The following is a 12203-nucleotide window of genomic DNA, read 5'->3' as shown; positions in this document are numbered from 1 at the left end:
AAAAATCCTACCGAGTGGTGAGCAACCCTCCCACTCGGGGGCTTAACTGTAGTCCAGTACTCGCCTTAGTTTGAAAAATCCTACCGAGTGGTGAGCAACCCTCCCACTGGGGCTTAGCTGCAGTCCAGTCCTCGCCTATGTTTGAAAAATCCAACCGAGTGGTGAGCAACCCTCCCACTCGGGGGCTTAGCTGTAGTCCAGTACTCGCCTAAGTTTGAAAAATCCTACCGAGTGGTGAGCAACCCTCCCACTCGGTGGCTTAGCTGCAGTCCAGTGCTCGCCTAAGTTTGAAAAATCCTACCGAGTGGTGAGCAACCCTCCCACTCGGGGGCTTAGCTGCAGTCCAGTACTCGCCTAAGTTTGAAAAATCCTACCGAGTGCTGAGCAACCCTGCCACTCGGGGGCTTAACTGCAGTCCAGTACTCGCCTAAGTTTGATAAATCCTACCGAGTGGTGAGCAACCCTATTACTCGGGGGCTTAGCTGTAGTCCAGTACTCGCCTAAGTTTGAAAACTCCTACCGAGTGATGACCAAGCCTCTCAGTCGGGGGCTTAGCTGCAGTCCAGTTCTCGCCTAAGTTCAAAAAATCCTACCGAGTGGTGAGCAACCCTCCCACTCGGGGGCTTAGCTGCAGTCTAGTCCTCGCCTAAGTTTGAAAAATCCTACCGAGTGGTGAGCAACCCTATCACTCGGGGGCTTAGCTGCAGTCCAGTACTCGCCTAAGTTTGAAAAATCCTACCGAGTGGTGAGCAACCCTCCCACTCGGGGGCTTAGCTGCAGTCCATTGCTCGCCTTAGTTAGAAAAATCATACCGAGTGGTGAGTAACCCTCCCACTCGGGGGCTTAGCTGCAGTCCAATACTCGCCTAAGTTTGAAAAATCCTACCGAGTGGTGAGCAAGCCTCCCAGTCGGGGGCTTAGCTGCAGTCCAGTGCTCGCCTAAGTTCGAAAAATCCTACCGAGTGGTGAGAAACCCTCCCACTCGGGGGCTTAGCTGCAGTCCAGTGCTCGCCTAAGTTCGAAAAATCCTACCGAGTGGTGAGCAACCCTCCCACTCAGGGGCTTAGCTGCAGTCCAGTCCTCGCCTAAGTTTGAAAAATCCTACCGAGTGGTGAGCAACCCTATCACTCGGGGGCTTAGCTGCAGTCCAGTACTCGCCTATGTTTGAAAAATCCTACCGAGTGGTGAGCAACCCTCCCACTCGGGGGCTTAGCTGCAGTCCATTGCTCGCCTAAGTTCGAAAAATCCTACCGAGTGGTGAGCAACCCTCCCACTCGGGGGCTTAGCTGCAGCCCAATACTCGCCTAAGTTTGAAAAATCCTACCGAGTGGTGAGCAAGCCTCCCAGTCGGGGGCTTAGCTGCAGTCCAGTGCTCGCCTAAGTTCGAAAAATCCTACCTAGTTGTGAGAAACCCTCCCACTCGAGCGCTTAGCTGCAGTCCAGTGCTCGCCTAAGTTTGAATAATCCTACCGAGTGGTGAGCAACCCTCCCACTCGGGGGCTTAACTGCAGTCCAGTGCTCGCCTAAGTTTGAAAAATCCTACCGAGTGGTGAGCAACCCTCCCACTCGGGGGCTTAGCTGCAGTCCAGTGCTTGCCTAAGTTTGAAAAATCCTACCGAGTGGTGAGCAACCCTCCCACTCGGGGGCTTAGCTGCAGTCCAGTACTCGCTAAGTTTGAAAAATCCTACCGAGTGGTGAGCAACCCTCCCACTAGGGGGCTTAGCTGCAGTCCAGTGCTCGCCTAAGTTTGAAAAATCCTACCGAGTGGTGAGCAAGCCTCCCAGTCGGGGGCTTAGCTGCAGTCCAGTGCTCGCCTAAGTTTGAAAAATCCTACCGAGTGGTGAGAAACCCTCCCACTCGGGGGCTTAGCTGCAGTCCAGTGCTCGCCTAAGTTTGAATAATCCTACCGAGTGGTGAGCAACCCTCTCACTCGGGGGCTTAGCTGCAGTCCAGTGCTCGCCTAAGTTTGAAAAATCCTACCGAGTGGTGAGCAACCCTCCCACTCGGGGGCTTAGCTGCAGTCCAGTACTCGCCTAAGTTTGAAAAATCCTACCGAGTGGTGAGCAACCCTCCCACTCGGGGGCTTAGCTGCAGTCCTGTGCTCGCCTAAGTTTGAAAAATCCTACCTAGTGGTGAGCAACCCTCCCACTCGGGGGCTTAGCAACAGTCCAGTGCTCGCCTAAGTTTGAAAAATCCTACCGAGTGGTGAGCAACCCTTCCACTCGGGGGCTTAGCTGCAGTCCAGTCCTCGCCTAAGTTTGAAAAATCCTACCGAGTGGTGAGAAACCCTCCCACTCGGGGGCTTAGCTACAGTCCAGTGCTCGCCTAAGTTTGAAAAATCCTACGGAGTGGTGAGCAACCCTCCCACTCGGGGGCTTAGCTGCAGTCCAGTGCTCGCCTAAGTTTGAAAAATCCTACGGAGTGGTGAGCAACCCTCCCACTCGGGGGCTTAGCTGTAGTCCAGTCCTCTCCTAAGTTTGAAAAATCCTACCGAGTGGTGAGCAACCCTCCCACTCGGGGGCTTTGCTGCAGTCCAGTACTCGCCTAAGTTTGAAAAATCCTACCGAGTGCTGAGCAACCCTGCCACTAGGGGGCTTAGCTGCAGTCCAGTACTCGCCTAAGTTTGATAAATCCTACCGAGTGGTGAGCAACCCTATTACTCGGGGGCTTAGTTTTAGTCCAGTACTCCCCTAAGTTTGAAAACTCCTACCGAGTGATGACCAAGCCTCTCAGTCGGGGGCTTAGCTGCAGTCCAGTGCTCGCCTAAGTTCGAAAAATCCTACCGAGTGGTGAGCAACCCTCCCACTCGGGGGCTTAGCTGCAGTCCAGTCCTCGCCTAAGTTTGAAAAATCCTACCGAGTGGTGAGCAACCCTATCACTTGGGGGCTTAGCTGCAGTCCAGTACTCGCCTAAGTTTGAAAAATCCTACCGAGTGGTGAGCAACCCTCCCACTCGGGGGCTTAGCTGCAGTCCATTGCTCGCCTAAGTTCGAAAAATCCTACCGAGTGGTGAGCAACCCTCCTACTCGGGGGCTTAGCTGCAGTCCAATACTCGCTTAAGTTTGAAAAATCCTACCGAGTGGTGAGCAAGCCTCCCAGTCGTGGGCTTAGCTGCAGTCCAGTGCTCGCCTAAGTTCGAAAAATCCTACCGAGTGGTGAGAAACCCTCCCACTCGGGGGCTTAGCTGCAGTCAAGTGCTCGCCTAAGTTTGAAGAATCCTACCGAGTGGTGAGCAACCCTCCCACTCGGGGGCTTAGTTGCAGTCCAGTGCTCGCCTAAGTTTGAAAAATCCTACCGAGTGGTGAGCAACCCTCCCACTCGGGGGCTTATTTGCAGTCCAGTGCTTCCCTAAGTTTGAAAAATCCTACCGAGTGGTGAGCAACCCTCCCACTCGGGGGCTTAGCTGCAGTCCAGTACTCGCTAAGTTTGAAAAATCCTACCGAGTGGTGAGCAACCCTCCCACTAGGGGGCTTAGCTGCGGTCCAGTGCTCTCCTAAGTTTGAAAAATCCTACCGAGTGGTGAGCAACCCTCCCACTCGGGGGCTTAACTGTAGTCCAGTACTTGCCTTAGTTTGAAAAATCCTACCGAGTGGTGAGCAACCCTCCCACTGGGGGCTTAGCTGCAGTCCAGTCCTCGCCTATGTTTGAAAAATCCTACCGAGTGGTGAGCAACCCTCCCACTCGGGGGCTTAGCTGCAGTCCAATACTCGCCTAAGTTTGAAAAATCCTACCGAGTGGTGAGCAAGCCTCCCAGTCGGGGGCTTAGCTGCAGTCCAGTGCTCGCCTAAGTTCGAAAAATCCTACCGAGTGGTGAGCAACCCTCCCACTCGGGGGCTTAGCTGCAGTCCAGTCCTCGCCTAAGTTTGAAAAATCCTACCGAGTGGTGAGCAACCCTATCACTCGGGGGCTTAGCTGCAGTCCAGTACTCGCCTATGTTTGAAAAATCCTACCGAGTGGTGAGCAACCCTCCCACTCGGGGGCTTAGCTGCAGTCCATTGCTCGCCTAAGTTCGAAAAATCCTACCGAGTGGTGAGCAACCCTCCCACTCGGGGGCTTAGCTGCAGTCCAATACTCGCCTAAGTTTGAAAAATCCTACCGAGTGGTGAGCAAGCCTCCCAGTCGGGGGCTTAGCTGTAGTCCAGTGCTCGCCTAAGTTCGAAAAATCCTACCGAGTGGTGAGAAACCCTCCCACTCGGGCGCTTAGCTGCAGTCCAGTGCTCGCTTAAGTTTGAAAAATCCTACCGAGTGGTGAGCAAGCCTCCCAGTCGTGGGCTTAGCTGCAGTCCAGTGCTCGCCTAAGTTCGAAAAATCCTACCGAGTGGTGAGAAACCCTCCCACTCGGGGGCTTAGCTGCAGTCAAGTGCTCGCCTAAGTTTGAAGAATCCTACCGAGTGGTGAGCAACCCTCCCACTCGGGGGCTTAGTTGCAGTCCAGTGCTCGCCTAAGTTTGAAAAATCCTACCGAGTGGTGAGCAACCCTCCCACTCGGGGGCTTATTTGCAGTCCAGTGCTTCCCTAAGTTTGAAAAATCCTACCGAGTGGTGAGCAACCCTCCCACTCGGGGGCTTAGCTGCAGTCCAGTACTCGCTAAGTTTGAAAAATCCTACCGAGTGGTGAGCAACCCTCCCACTAGGGGGCTTAGCTGCGGTCCAGTGCTCTCCTAAGTTTGAAAAATCCTACCGAGTGGTGAGCAACCCTCCCACTCGGGGGCTTAACTGTAGTCCAGTACTTGCCTTAGTTTGAAAAATCCTACCGAGTGGTGAGCAACCCTCCCACTGGGGGCTTAGCTGCAGTCCAGTCCTCGCCTATGTTTGAAAAATCCTACCGAGTGGTGAGCAACCCTCCCACTCGGGGGCTTAGCTGCAGTCCAATACTCGCCTAAGTTTGAAAAATCCTACCGAGTGGTGAGCAAGCCTCCCAGTCGGGGGCTTAGCTGCAGTCCAGTGCTCGCCTAAGTTCGAAAAATCCTACCGAGTGGTGAGCAACCCTCCCACTCGGGGGCTTAGCTGCAGTCCAGTCCTCGCCTAAGTTTGAAAAATCCTACCGAGTGGTGAGCAACCCTATCACTCGGGGGCTTAGCTGCAGTCCAGTACTCGCCTATGTTTGAAAAATCCTACCGAGTGGTGAGCAACCCTCCCACTCGGGGGCTTAGCTGCAGTCCATTGCTCGCCTAAGTTCGAAAAATCCTACCGAGTGGTGAGCAACCCTCCCACTCGGGGGCTTAGCTGCAGTCCAATACTCGCCTAAGTTTGAAAAATCCTACTGAGTGGTGAGCAAGCCTCCCAGTCGGGGGCTTAGCTGTAGTCCAGTGCTCGCCTAAGTTCGAAAAATCCTACCGAGTGGTGAGAAACCCTCCCACTCGGGCGCTTAGCTGCAGTCCAGTGCTCGCCTAAGTTTGAATAATCCTACCGAGTGGTGAGCAACCCTCCCACTCGGGGGCTTAACTGCAGTCCAGTGCTCGCCTAAGTTTGAAAAATCCTACCGAGTGGTGAGCAACCGTCCCACTCGGGGGCTTAGCTGCAGTCCAGTGCTTGCCTAAGATTGAAAAATCCTACCGAGTGGTGAGCAACCCTCCCACTCGGGGGATTAGCTGCAGTCCAGTACTCGCTAAGTTTGAAAAATCCTACCGAGTGGTGAGCAACCCTCCCACTAGGGGGCTTAGCTGCAGTCCAGTGCTCGCCTAAGTTTGAAAAATCCTACCGAGTGGTGAGCAAGCCTCCCAGTCGGGGGCTTAGCTGCAGTCCAGTGCTCGCCTAAGTTTGAAAAATCCTACCGAGTGGTGAGAAACCCTCCCACTCGGGGGCTTAGCTGCAGTCCAGTGCTCGCCTAAGTTTGAATAATCCTACCGAGTGGTGAGCAACCCTCCCACTCGGGGGCTTAGCTGCAGTCCAGTGCTCGCCTAAGTTTGAAAAATCCTACCGAGTGGTGAGCAACCCACCCACTCGGGGGCTTAGCTGCAGTCCAGTACTCGCCTAAGTTTGAAAAATCCTACCGAGTGGTGAGCAACCCTCCCACTCGGGGGCTTAGCTGCAGTCCTGTGCTCGCCTAAGTTTGAAAAATCCTACCTAGTGGTGAGCAACCCTCCCAATCGGGGGCTTAGCAGCAGTCCAGTGCTCGCCTATGTTTGAAAAATCCTACCGAGTGGTGAGCAACCCTCCCACTCGGGGGCTTAGCTGCAGTCCAGTCCTCGCCTAAGTTTGAAAAATCCTACCGAGTGGTGAGAAACCCTCCCACTCGGGGGCTTAGCTGCAGTCCAGTGCTCGCCTAAGTTTGAAAAATCCTACCGAGTGGTGAGCAACCCTCCCACTCGGGGGCTTAGCTGCAGTCCAGTGCTCGCCTAAGTTTGAAAAATCCTACGGAGTGGTGAGCAACCCTCCCACTCGGGGGCTTAGCTGTAGTCCAGTCCTCTCCTAAGTTTGAAAAATCCTACCGAGTGGTGAGCAACCCTCCCACTCGGGGGCTTAGCTGCAGTCTAGTACTCGCCTAAGTTTGAAAAATCCTACCGAGTGCTGAGCAACCCTGCCACTAGGGGGCTTAGCTGCAGTCCAGTACTCGCCTAAGTTTGATAAATCCTACCGAGTGGTGAGCAACCCTATTACTCGGGGGCTTAGTTTTAGTCCAGTAGTCCCCTAAGTTTGAAAACTCCTACCGAGTGATGACCAAGCCTCTCAGTCGGGGGCTTAGCTGCAGTCCAGTGCTCGCCTAAGTTCGAAAAATCCTACCGAGTGGTGAGCAACCCTCCCACTCGGGGGCTTAGCTGCAGTCCAGTCCTCGCCTAAGTTTGAAAAATCCTACCGAGTGGTGAGCAACCCTATCACTCGGGGGCTTAGCTGCAGTCCAGTACTCGCCTAAGTTTGAAAAATCCTACCGAGTGGTGAGCAACCCTCCCACTCGGGGGCTTAGCTGCAGTCCATTGCTCGCCTAAGTTCGAAAAATCCTACCGAGTGGTGAGCAACCCTCCTACTCGGGGGCTTAGCTGCAGTCCAATACTCGCTTAAGTTTGAAAAATCCTACCGAGTGGTGAGCAAGCCTCCCAGTCGGGGGCTTAGCTGCAGTCCAGTGCTCGCCTAAGTTCGAAAAATCCTACCGAGTGGTGAGAAACCCTCCCACTCGGGGGCTTAGCTGCAGTCAAGTGCTCGCCTAAGTTTGAAGAATCCTACCGAGTGGTGAGCAACTCTCCCACTCGGGGGCTTAGTTGCAGTCCAGTGCTCGCCTAAGTTTGAAAAATCCTACCGAGTGGTGAGCAACCCTCCCACTCGGGGGCTTAGCTGCAGTCCAGTGCTTCCCTAAGTTTCAAAAATCCTACCGAGTGGTGAGCAACCCTCCCACTCGGGGGCTTAGCTGCAGTCCAGTACTCGCTAAGTTTGAAAAATCCTACCGAGTGGTGAGCAACCCTCCCACTAGGGGGCTTAGCTGCGGTCCAGTGCTCTCCTAAGTTTGAAAAATCCTACCGAGTGGTGAGCAACCCTCCCACTCGGGGGCTTAACTGTAGTCCAGTACTTGCCTTAGTTTGAAAAATCCTACCGAGTGGTGAGCAACCCTCCCACTGGGGGCTTAGCTGCAGTCCAGTCCTCGCCTATGTTTGAAAAATCCAACCGAGTGGTGAGCAACCCTCCCACTCGGGGGCTTAGCTAGAGTCCAGTACTCGCCTAAGTTTGAAAAATCCTACCGAGTGGTGAGCAACCCTCCCACTCGGGGGCTTAGCTGCAGTCCAGTACTCGCCTAAGTTTGAAAAATCATACCGAGTGGTGAGCAACCCTCCCACTAGGGGGCTTAGCTGCAGTCCAGTGCTCTCCTAAGTTTGAAAAATCCTACCGAGTGGTGAGCAACCCTCCCACTCGGGGGCTTAGCTGCAGTCCAGTACTCGCCTAAGTTTGAAAAATCCTACCGAGTGGTGAGCAACCCTATCACTCGGGGGCTTAGCTGCAGTCCAGTACTCGCCTAAGTTTGAAAAATCCTACCGAGTTGGGAGCAACCCTCCCACTCGGGGGCTTAGCTGCAGTCCATTGCTCGCCTAAGTTCGAAAAATCCTACCGAGTGGTGAGCAACCCTCCCACTCGGGGGCTTAGCTGCAGTCCAGTACTCGCCTAAGTTTGAAAAATCCTACCGAGTGGTGAGCAACCCTCCCACTGGGGGCTTAGCTGCAGTCCAGTCCTCGCCTAAGTTTGAAAAATCCTACCGAGTGGGGAGCAACCCTCCCACTCGGGGGCTTAGCTGCAGTCCAGTACTCGCCTAAGTTTGAAAAATCATACCGAGTGGTGAGCAACCCTCCCACTAGGGGGCTTAGCTGCAGTCCAGTGCTCTCCTAAGTTTGAAAAATCCTACCGAGTGGTGAGCAACCCTCCCACTCGGGGGCTTAGCTGCAGTCCAGTACTCGCCTAAGTTTGAAAAATCCTACCGAGTGGTGAGCAACCCTATCACTCGGGGGCTTAGCTGCAGTCCAGTACTCGCCTAAGTTTGAAAAATCCTACCGAGTGGGGAGCAACCCTCCCACTCGGGGGCTTAGCTGCAGTCCATTGCTCGCCTAAGTTCGAAAAATCCTACCGAGTGGTGAGCAACCCTCCCACTCGGGGGCTTAGCTGCAGTCCAGTACTCGCCTAAGTTTGAAAAATCCTACCGATTGGTGAGCAACCCTCCCACTCGAGGGCTTAGCTGCAGCCCAGTGCTAGCCTAAGATTGAAAAATCCTACCGAGTGGTGAGCAACCCTCCCACTAGGGGGCTTAGCTGCAGTCCAGTGCTCGCCTAAGTTTGAAAAATCCTACCCAGTGATGAGCAAGCCTCTCACTCGGGGGCTTAGCTGCAGTCCAGTGCTCGCGTATGTTTGAAAAATCCTACCGAGTGGTGAGCAACCCTCCCACTCGGGGGCTTAGCTGCAGTCCAGTCCTCATCTAAGTTTGAAAAATCCTACCGTGTGGTGAGCAACCCTATCACTCGGGGGCTTAGCTGCAGTCCAGTACTCGCCTAAGTTTGAAAAATCCTACCGAGTGGTGAGCAACCCTCCCACTCGGGGGCTTAGCGGCAGTCCATTGCTCGCCTAAGTTCGAAAAATCCTACCGAGTGGTGAGCAACCCTCCCACTCGGGGGCTTAGCTGCAGTCCAATACTCGCCTAAGTTTGAAAAATCCTACCGAGTGGTGAGCAAGCCTCCCAGTCGGGGGCTTAGCTGCAGTCTAGTGCTCGCCTATGTTTGAAAAATCCTACCGAGTGGTGAGCAACCCTCCCACTCGGGGGCTTAGCTGCAGTCCAGTGCTCGCCTAAGTTTGAAAAATCCTACCGAGTGGTGAGCAACCCTATCACTCGGGGGCTTAGCTGCAGTCCAGTACTCGCCTAAGTTTGAAAAATCATACCGAGTGGTGAGCAACGCTCCCACTAGGGGGCTTAGCTGCAGTCCAGTGCTCTCCTAAGTTTGAAAAATCCTACCGAGTGGTGAGCAACCCTCCCACTCGGGGGCTTAGCTGCAGTCTAGTACTCGCCTAAGTTTGAAAAATCCTACCGAGTGGTGAGCAACCCTATCACTCGGGGGCTTAGCGGCAGTCCAGTACTCGCCTAAGTTTGAAAAATCCTACCGAGTGGGGAGCAACCCTCCCACTCGGGGGCTTAGCTGCAGTCCATTGCTCGCCTAAGTTCGAAAAATCCTACCGAGTGGTGAGCAACCCTCCCACTCGGGGGCTTAGCTGCAGTCCAGTACTCGCCTAAGTTTGAAAAATCCTACCGAGTGGTGAGCAACCCTCCCACTCGAGGGCTTAGCTGCAGCCCAGTGCTAGCCTAAGATTGAAAAATCCTACCGAGTGGTGAGCAACCCTCCCACTAGGGGGCTTAGCTGCAGTCCAGTGCTCGCCTAAGTTTGAAAAATCCTACCCAGTGATGAGCAAGCCTCTCACTCGGGGGCTTAGCTGCAGTCCAGTGCTCGCGTTAGTTTGAAAAATCCTACCGAGTGGTGAGCAACCCTCCCACTCGGGTGCTTAGCTGCAGTCCAGTCCTCGCCTCAGTTTGAAAAATCCTACCGAGTGGTGAGCAAACCTATCACTCGGGGGCTTAGCTGCAGTCCAGTACTCGCCTATGTTTGAAAAATCCTACCGAGTGGTGAGCAACCCTCCCACTCGGGGGCTTAGCTGCAGTCCATTGCTCGCCTAAGTTTGAAAAATCATACCGAGTGGTGAGCAACCCTCCCACTCGGGGGCTTAGCTGCAGTCCAGTGCTCGCCTAAGTTTGAAAAATCCTACTGAGTGGTGAGCAACCCTCCCACTCGGGGGCTTAGCTGCAGTCCAGTCCTCGCCTAAGTTTGAAAAATCCTACCGAGTGGTGAGCAACCCTATCACTCGGGGGCTTAGCTGCAGTCCAGTACTCGCCTATGTTTGAAAAATCCTACCGAGTGGTGAGCAACCCTCCCACTCGGGGGCTTAGCTGCAGTCCATTGCTCGCCTAAGTTTGAAAAATCATACCGAGTGGTGAGCAACCCTCCCACTCGGGGGCTTAGCTGCAGTCCAGTGCTCGCCTAAGTTTGAAAAATCCTACCGAGTGGTGAGCAACCCTATCACTCGGGGGCTTAGCTGCAGTCCAGTACTCGCCTATGTTTGAAAAATCCTACCGAGTGGTGAGCAACCCTCCCACTCGGGGGCTTAGCTGCAGTCCATTGCTCGCCTAAGTTTGAACAATCATACCGAGTGGTGAGCAACCCTCCCACTCGGGGGCTTAGCTGCAGTCCAGTGCTCGCCTAAGTTTTGAAAATCATACCGAGTGGTGAGCAACCCTCCCACTAGGGGGCTTAGCTGCAGTCCAGTGCTCTCCTAAGTTTGAAAAATCCTACCGAGTGGTGAGCAACCCTCCCACTCGGGGCCTTAGCAGCAGTCCAGTACTCGCCTAAGTTTGAAAAATCCTACCGAGTGGTGAGCAACCCTCCCACTGGGGGCTTAGCTGCAGTCCAGTCCTCGCCTAAGTTTGAAAAATCCTACCGAGTGCGGAGCAACCTTCCCACTCGGGGGCTTAGCTGTAGTCCAGTACTCGCCTAAGTTTGAAAAATCCTACCGAGTGGTGAGCAACCCTCCCACTCGGGGGCTTAGCTGCAGTCCAGTACTCGCCTAAGTTTGAAAAATCCTACCGAGTGGTGAGCAACCCTCCCACTCGAGGGCTTAGCTGCAGCCCAGTGCTAGCCTAAGATTGAAAAATCCTACCGAGTGGTGAGCAACCCTCCCACTAGGGGGCTTAGCTGCAGTCCAGTGCTCGCCTAACTTTGAAAAATCCTACCCAGTGATGAGCAAGCCTCTCACTCGGGGGCTTAGCTGCAGTCCAGTGCTCGCGTAAGTTTGAAAAATCCTACCGAGTGGTGAGCAACCCTCCCACTCGGGGGCTTAGCTGCAGTCCAGTACTCGCCTAAGTTTGAAAAATCATACCGAGTGGTGAGCAACGCTCCCACTAGGGGGCTTAGCTGCAGTCCAGTGCTCTCCTAAGTTTGAAAAATCCTACCGAGTGGTGAGCAACCCTCCCACTCGGGGGCTTAGCTGCAGTCCAGTACTCGCCTAAGTTTGAAAAATCCTACCGAGTGGTGAGCAACCCTATCACTCGGGGGCTTAGCTGCAGTCCAGTACTCGCCTAAGTTTGAAAAATCCTACCGAGTGGGGAGCAACCCTCCCACTCGGGGGCTTAGCTGCAGTCCATTGCTCGCCTAAGTTCGAAAAATCCTACCGAGTGGTGAGCAACCCTCCCACTCGGGGGCTTAGCTGCAGTCCAGTACTCGCCTAAGTTTGAAAAATCCTACCGAGTGGTGAGCAACCCTCCCACTCGAGGGCTTAGCTGCAGCCCAGTGCTAGCCTAAGATTGAAAAATCCTACCGAGTGGTGAGCAACCCTCCCACTAGGGAGCTTAGCTACAGTCCAGTGCTCGCCTAAGTTTGAAAAATCCTACCCAGTGATGAGCAAGCCTCTCACTCGGGGGCTTAGCTGCAGTCCAGTGCTCGCGTAAGTTTGAAAAATCCTACCGAGTGGTGAGCAACCCTCCCACTCGGGGGCTTAGCTGCAGTCCAGTCCTCGCCTAAGTTTGAAAAATCCTACCGAGTGGTGAGCAAACCTATCGCTCGGGGGCTTAGCTGCAGTCCAGTACTCTCCTATGTTTGAAAAATCCTACCGAGTGGTGAGCAACCCTCCCACTCGGGGGCTTAGCTGCAGTCCATTGCTCGCCTAAGTTTGAAAAATCATACCGAGTGGTGAGCA

This window comes from Aegilops tauschii, chromosome 1 (assembly GCF_002575655.3).
Source record: "Aegilops tauschii subsp. strangulata cultivar AL8/78 chromosome 1, Aet v6.0, whole genome shotgun sequence".
Taxonomy (NCBI): Eukaryota; Viridiplantae; Streptophyta; class Magnoliopsida; order Poales; family Poaceae; genus Aegilops; species Aegilops tauschii.
The sequence above is the reverse complement of the archived record's forward strand: the minus strand, read 5'-3'. Positions refer to the sequence as shown.